The sequence below is a fragment of the Salmo salar genome, chromosome 01 (assembly GCF_965601325.2).
Source record: "Salmo salar chromosome 01, fSalSal1, whole genome shotgun sequence".
Classification (NCBI taxonomy): domain Eukaryota; kingdom Metazoa; phylum Chordata; class Actinopteri; order Salmoniformes; family Salmonidae; genus Salmo; species Salmo salar.
In genome coordinates this window covers 174519693-174528415 of record NC_138291.1, presented here as the reverse complement: position 1 = coordinate 174528415, position 8723 = coordinate 174519693, and positions in this window count along the sequence as shown.

The window sequence follows — 8723 nt, the reverse complement described above, 5'->3', positions numbered from 1 at the left end:
AGCGAAGTCAGTACAGAGTTGTGTCCGTCTTCCATGAAGCCGGAGTAAGGTCAGGGTTTGAAGGTCCTCAGTATAACTGGAGTATCCTCCTAGGATGGTGAGGCATGCTATCTTCTGAAGACGCCCCAGGCCATCAGGCTGGCCCTGGGTTAGTGAGCTGTGCCAAGCAGGAGCGGCATGCTCCATCGTGGGGGTTAAGTAGCTGGTGTAAGTGCTCAAACGGTCTTCCTGTGCAACATGGAACCTTTTAAGGCAGCGAAGGAGAAAACGTTTTCTGTTGCACTTCGTCCTTCTGTACCATTACCCCTAAAATCTTTACACTATCACACACTTTGAGATCCCGGAAGTCCAGAAGTCAGTGGTGATTTGAGCTACAGCTTACAAGAAACGGGACACGGATATGGACACATACAAGAAATCCCGCTACGACCTCCAACGAGACATCAAACATGCAAAAGGACAATATGAAAGGAAGGTGGAATCCGACTCCAACGCTCGTCGTATGTAGCAGGGCTTGCAGATAATAAAGGATTACAAAGGGAAACCCAGTCGTGAGTTGCCCAGCAATGCAGAACTCTAGAATGAGCTAAATGAATGGCTTTTATGCTCGCTTTGATGAATATACCACCGTGCCTTGCGTAAAAGCCCTTGTTTTCCGCATGACTGTGTGATCTCGCTATCCGTGGCCGATGTGAGCGAAACATTAGAAACAGGTTAACAATCACAAGGCTGCCGGGCCATCCGTAATACCAGGCTGTGTTCTCAGAGCATGCACAGATCAGCTGGCAAGTGTCTTCACTGACATGTTCCTTGTCCCAGTCTGTTTCAAGTTGACCACTATTGTCCCTGTTAACAGGAGCTTCAAGGTAACATTCCTAAATGACTATCGCTCTGTAGCACTCACATCTGTAATTATGAAGTGCTTTGAAAGGCTGGTCATGACATTCCAACATCATCATCAAGTTCGCTGACGACATTACGGTGGTAGGCCTGATCACCGACGGCGATGAGACAGCCTATAGCGAGGAGGTCAGAGATATAGCAGTGTGGTGCCAAGACAACAACCTCTCCAACGTCAGTAAGACCAAGTAGCTGATCATGGACTATAGGAGAAAGAGGGGAGAGCACGCACCCATCCACATCAACGGGGCTGTAGTGGAGCGGGTCGAGACCTTCAAGTTATTTGGCGCCCACATCACGAAGGACTTAAGATGGTCCACACACACCCACAGTCGTGAAAATGGCACGGCAGCGCCTCTTCCCCCTTGGGAGGCTGAAAAGATTTGGCATGGGCCATCAGATCCTCAAAAGGTTCTACAGCTGCACCATCGAGAGCATCTTGACTGGCTGCATCACTGCTTGGTTTGGCAAATGCACCACTCTCGAACGCAAAGCGCTACAGAGGGTGGTGAGGACAGCCCAGCACATCAATGGGGCCGAGCTCCCTGCCATCCAGGACCTCTATATCAGGCGGTGTCAGAGGAAGGGCCGAAAAATTGCCAAAGATTCCAGCAATAGACTGTTCACTCTGCTACCGTCCGGCAAATGGTACCGGAGCGTCGGCTCTCGGACCAACAGGCTCAGAGACAGCTTCTACCCCCAAGCCATATGACTGCTAAATAGCCAGACTGCTATATAGTCAATTAATGGTACCCTATGCACACTCAGACTATATATACACACCATATACACACTCACACACTACATTGACACTCCCACACATATTCACATAAACTACATACTCACATACACACACATACCAACAACAGAAATGTACGAACACACTTTTACATTAATAAATTGCTGCTTATTATTATCTATTCTGATGCCTAGTCACTTTACCCCGCCTTCATGTACATATCTAACTCAAATACTCCGTACCTCTGCACATTGATCTGGTACTGGTACTCCCTGTATATATAGCTGCACATTGATCTGGTACTGGTACTCCCTGTATATAGCTGCACATTGATCTGGTACTCCCTGTATATAGCTGCATATTGATCTGGTACTCCCTGTATATAGCTCCACATTGATCTGGTACTCCCTGTATATAGCTGCACATTGATCTGGTACTCCCTGTATATAGCTGCACATTGATCTGGTACTCCCTGTATATAGCTGCATATTGATCTGGTACTCCCTGTATATAGCTCCACATTGATCTGGTACTCCCTGTATATAGCTGCACATTGATCTGGTACTCCCTGTATATAGCTGCATATTGATCTGGTACTCCCTGTATATAGCTGCACATTGATCTGGTACTGGTACTCCCTGTATATAGCTCCACATTGATCTGGTACTCCCTGTATATAGCTGCACATTGATCTGGTACTCCCTGTATATAGCTGCACATTGATCTGGTACTCCCTGTATATAGCTGCACATTGATCTGGTACTCCCTGTATATAGCTGCACATTGATCTGGTACTCCCTGTATATAGCTCCACATTGATCTGGTACTCCCTGTATATAGCTCCACATTGATCTGGTACTGGTACTCCCTGTATATAGCTCCACATTGATCTGGTACTCCCTGTATATAGCTCCACATTGATCTGGTACTCCCTGTATATAGCTGCACATTGATCTGGTACTGGTACTCCCTGTATATAGCTCCACATTGATCTGGTACTGGTACTCCCTGTATATAGCTGCATATTGATCTGGTACTGGTACTCCCTGTATATAGCTCCACATTGATCTGGTACTGGTACTCCCTGTATATAGCTGCATATTGATCTGGTACTGGTACTCCCTGTATATAGCTTCACATTGATCTGGTACTGGTACACCCTGTATATACAGTGCATTCGGAAAGTATTCAGACCCCTGGACTTTCTCCACATTTTGTTACGTTACAGCCTTATTCTAAAATAGATTAAATAGTTATTTTTCCCTCATCAGTCTACACACAATACACATAATGACAAAGAAAAAACACATTTTTGGCAACTGTATTAAAAATTAAAAATTTAAATATCACATTTACATTAGTGTTCAGACCCTTTACTCAGTACTTTATTGAAGCACCTTTGCCAGCGATTACAGCCTTGAGTCTTCTTGTGTTTGACGCTACAAGCTTGGCACACCTGTATTTGGGGAGTTTCTCCCATTCTTCTCTGCAGATCCTCTCAAGCTCTGTCAGGTTGGATGGGGAGCGTCGCTGCACAGCTATTTTCAGTTCTCTCCAGAGATGTTAGATCGGGTTCAAGTCCGGGCTCTGGCTGGGCCACTCAAGGACATTCAGAGACTTGTCCCGAAGCCACACCTGCGTTGTTTTGGCCGCTTAGGGTTGTTGTCCTGTTGGAAGGTGAACCTTGACCCCAATCTGAGGTCCTGAGCACTATGGAGCAGGTTTTCATCAAGGATCTCTCTGTACTTTGCTCCGTTTATCTTTCCCTCGATCAAGACTAGCCTCCCTCCAGACGTGACGCTTGGCATTCAGGCCAAATAGTTGAATCTTCGTTTCACCAGAACAGAGAATCTTGTTTCTCATGGTCTGAGAGTCCTTTAGGTGCCTTTTGGCAAACTCAAAGCGGACTGTCATGTGCCTTTTACCGAGGAGTGGCTTCCTTCTGGCCACTCTACCATAAAGGCCTGATTTGTGGAGTGCTGCAGAGATGGTTGTCCTTCTGGAAGGTTCTGCCATCTACACAGAGGAACTCTGGAGCTCTGTCAGAGTGACCATCGGGTTCTTGGTCACATCCCTGACCAAGGCCCTTCTCCCCCGATTGCTCAGTTTGGCCAGCCAGACAGCTTTAGGAAGAGTCTTGGTGGTTCCAAACTTCTTCCATTTAAAAATGATGGAGGCCACTGTGTTCTTGGGGACCTTCAATGATGCAGACATTTTTTGGTACCCTTCCCCAGATCTGTGCCTTGAAACAATCCTGTCTCGGTGCTCTACAGACAATTTCTTCGACCTCGTGGCTTTTTTTTGCTCTGATATTCACATTCACTGTCAACTGTGGGACCTTATATAGACAGGTGTGTGTCTTTCCAAATCATGTCCAATCAATTGAATTTACCACAGGTGGACTCCAATCAAGTTGTAAAAACATCTCAAGGATGATCAATGGAAACTGGATGCACCTGAGATTCATTTTGAGTCTCATAGCAAAGGGTCTGAATACTTACGTAAATACATTTGCAAAAACAAATGTTTTAACTTTTCGCTTTGTCACATTTCAGCCTCAGCAATCTACACACAATACTCCATAATGACAAAGCAAAAACAGTTTAGAAATTTTTGCAAATGTATTAAATAAAAAAACAGAAATACCTTATTTACATAAGTATTCAGATCCTTTGCTATGAGATTTGCAATTGAGCTCAGGTGCATCATGTGTGGAGATGGGAGAACCTTCCAGAAGGATAACCAGGGTCTGGGAGACTAGTCAGGATAGAGAGAAAGATGAACAGAACAAAGTACAAAGAGATCCTTAATGAAAACCTGATCCAGGTTCACCTTTCAAAATGACAACGACCCTAAGCACACAGCCAAGACAACGCAGGAGTGGCATCGGTACAACTCCTTGAGTTTCCCAGGCAGAGCCCGGACTTGAATCCGATCGAACATCTCTGGAGAGACCTGAAAATAGCTGTGCAGCAACGCTCCCCATCCAACCTGACAGAGCTTGAGAGGATCTGCAGAGAAGAATGGGAGAAACTCCCCAAATACAGGTGTGCCAAGCTTGTAGCGTCATACCCAAGATGACTTGAGGCTGTAATCGCTGCCAAAGGTGCTTCAACAAAGTACTGAGAAAAGGGTCTGAATACGAATACTTATGTAAATATGATTTCAGTTTATTTTTTATGAACTACCAAACATTTCTAAAACCTATTTTTGCTTTCTCAATATGGGGTGTTGTGTAGATTGAAACAATCCTGTCTCGGTGCTCCCCCCCCCCCCCCCCTCCTCCCTCTCTGCTGATGACTTCGTCAACCATTTTGAAAAGAAGGTTGACGACATCCGATCCTCGTTTGCTAAGTCAAACGACACCGCTGGTCCTGCTCACATTGCCCTACCCTGTGCTCTGACCTCTTTCTCCCCTCTCTCTCCAGATGAAATCTCGCGTCTTGTGACGGCTGGCCGCCCAACAACCTGCCCGCTTGACCCTATCCCCTCCTCTCTTCTCCAGACCATTTCCGGAGACCTTCTCCCCTACCTCACCTCGCTCATCAACTCATCCTTGACCGCTGGCTACGTCCCTTCCGTCTTCAAGAGAGCGAGAGTTGCACCCCTTCTGAAAAAACCTACACTCGATCCCTCCGAAGTCAACAACTACAGACCAGTATCCCTTCTTTCTTTTCTCTCCAAAACTCTTGAACGTGCCGTCCTTGGCCAGCTCTCTTGCTATCTCTCTCAGAATGACCTTCTCGATCCAAATCAGTCAGGTTTCAAGGCTGGTCATTCAACTGAGACTGCTCTTCTCTGTGTCACGGAGGCTCTCCGCACTGCTAAAGCTAACTCTCTCTCCTCTGCTCTCATCCTCCTAGACCTATCTGCTGCCTTTGATACGGTGAACCATCAGATCCTCCTCTCCACCCTCTCCGAGTTGGGCATCTCCGGCGCGGCCCATGCTTGGATTGCGTCCTACCTGACCGGTCGCTCCTACCAGGTGGCGTGGCGAGAATCTGTCTCCGCACCACGTGCTCTCACCACTGGTGTCCCCCAGGGCTCTGTTCTAGGCCCTCTCCTATTCTCGCTATACACCAAGTCACTTGGCTCTGTCATATCCTCACATGGTCTCTCCTATCATTGCTATGTAGACGACACACAATTCATCTTCTCCTTTCCCCCTTCTGATAACCAGGTGGCGAATCGCATCTCTGCATGTCTGGCAGACATATCAGTGTGGATGACGGATCACCACCTCAAGCTGAACCTCGGCAAGACGGAGCTGCTCTTCCTCCCGGGGAAGGACTGCCCGTTCCATGATCTCGCCATCACGGTTGACAACTCCCTTGTGTCCTCCTCCCAGAGTGCTAAGAACCTTGGCGTGACCCTGGACAACACCCTGTCGTTCTCTACTAACATCAAGGCGGTGACCCGATCTTGTAGGTTCATGCTCTACAACATTCGCAGAGTACGACCCTGCCTCACACAGGAAGTGGCGCAGGTCCTAATCCAGGCACTTGTCATCTCCCGTCTGGATTACTGCAACTCGCTGTTGGCTGGGCTCCCTGCCTGTGCCATTAAACCCCTACAACTCATCCAGAACGCCGCAGCCCGTCTGGTGTTCAACCTTCCCAAGTTCTCTCACGTCACCCCGCTCCTCCGCTCTCTCCACTGGCTTCCTGTTGAAGCTCGCATCCGCTACAAGACCATGGTGCTTGCCTATGGAGCTGTGAGGGGAACGGCACCTCCGTACCTTCAGGCTCTGATCAGGCCCTACACCCAAACAAGGGCACTGCGTTCATCCACCTCTGGCCTGCTCGCCTCCCTACCTCTGAGGAAGCACAGTTCCCGCTCAGCCCAGTCAAAACTGTTCGCTGCTCTGGCACCCCAATGGTGGAACAAGCTCCCTCACGACGCCAGGACAGCGGAGTCAATCACCACCTTCCGGAGACACCTGAAACCCCACCTCTTTAAGGAATACCTAGGATAGGATAAAGTAATCCTTCTAACCCCCCCCCCCCCCCCCCTTAAAATATTTAGATGCACTATTGTAAAGTGGTTGTTCCACTGGATATCATAAGGTGAATCCACCAATTTGTAAGTCGCTCTGGATAAGAGCGTCTGCTAAATGACTTAAATGTAAATGTAAATGAAACAAAAATAGCTTCTTAGTAAAGAGCAATTTCTCAAGCAAGAATTTAGCTAGGACTGTCTGGGAGTGGCCTGAGTGGGGAAACTGAAAACGAGTTGTTATTGGCAGAGAGGTTAGGAACTGTCTTTTCGTATTTATTCTATTAACTCATTTACTGCCTGGTGATGTCATCAGGCATGCATAAACTCCATCCCAACAAAACAGGTTGAAATTTCAGGAGGTCTTTTCAAACAGCTCTTACACTTTTATATATACATTTTTTTGTGGCACTTTGGGTTTTTGAAAAGCGTGTTACAATTAAAAATATATATTATTATTGAAGTCAGACAAGGCATGTCTTGGTTGAATAGACTTTTAGGCCAGTATTCCACTGAGTGACTTGTACTGAACCAACTGACAGGTCCATCTCCAACACAACCGCTGTGTCAGTCTGGAATATCTTAACTGGCATGTTCTCCTCTCTTCCTGAATGTGTGCTGCCATAGAAATAGAATGAATACAACGAGTGTCCCCATTCCACAGACACTCTTTTGCTTGTTTCAGCAACGAGCAACAAAGTTTAATCACGTTAAGAGTCCATGTTACAGCAGAAACTGACTCAACCGCACGAACCAGTCTTCAGTTAAACGTTTGACGGTTATTTTCTTTTCATGACAGTCTTCATCCATAACCGCCGGCTCCGCGGTAATTGTGCTAGCCCTATCCTCCAGAACAAGTCCTACCACATGATGCTTCGGACACTGTACTCAAGTGATCATGGTTTTGATAGGCCTCACCTAAGAGTTATTGTAACAAAAATAAATAGGCTTTAACGAAACACAAAAAATAAAAAATTAGCAGTAAACAGTAGCCTACCAAGAAAGTCATTGGTCACTATCTTCCTCCTCCTGTGCACTGAAACCATCTCCTTCGGTGTCGGAGTTGAATAGCCTCAGAATTGCTTCATCCGATATTGGATCGTTTTCATTGTCGCTCTCGTCACTTTCATCCGTAGGCAAATCCCCCGCTGAGCCCTCTTCAACACGCAGCAGTCCAGCCTTTGAAACCCGTTGATGATAGTGGATTTTTTGACAATGCTCCACGCTGTCAGGACCCACTGGCAGACTTGACCATAAGTTGCTCTTCGCATGCGGCCCGTTTTAGTGAAGGATTTCTCCCCACTTGTCATCCAAGCCTCCCACTGAACACGGAGCGCCACCTTAAATGCACAATTTACACTGATGTCGAGTGGCTGCAAATACTTTGTTGTGCCCCCAGGAATCAGGGTGACAAAATGACTACCGTAATCAGAATGATGGGAAGTTTGAGAGCGCTCGATTTAATCTAAACAGTAAACAAAAAAGTTGTTTGACCGTAACCCATTCGGCAATTTCATTGGTCTAATGAAAGCTTCATGCCGCCAAAAAACTGAGCACGTCACAGAATGTTTTTATTTTTATTATTTTAATTTTTTTAATTGAAAGCGGGAAAAATCCATATATTAGCCGCGTCATTGTTTAAGCCGCGAGGTTCAAAGCCTGGGAAAAAAGTAGCAGCTTATAGTCCGGAAATTACGGTAGTTATTTATTTTATCTTTATTTAACTAGGCAAATCAGTTAAGAACAAATTCTTATTTTCAATGACGGCCTAGGAACAATGGGCTAACTGCCTTGTTCAGGGGCAGAACGACAGATTTTTTTACCTTGTCAGTTCGGGGATTCAATCTTGCAACCTTTCAGTTACTAGTCCAACGCAGTTAAGGATCCATCTCAGATGACCAGGTTTTATTTAAACTTTATTTTAAAAGGGAAGACATAGGTTGGACTGAATAGCACCGGCATTCTGAAGTAGAGGTTGCTCTAACTCATAGTAAAGTCAAGGATACTCGTCTGTATGACCATTGATAAACTGAACACAGTAGTTATGTGGTTCTGACGCTTTGACAAAGAATTGACAGGAGGAACAAGA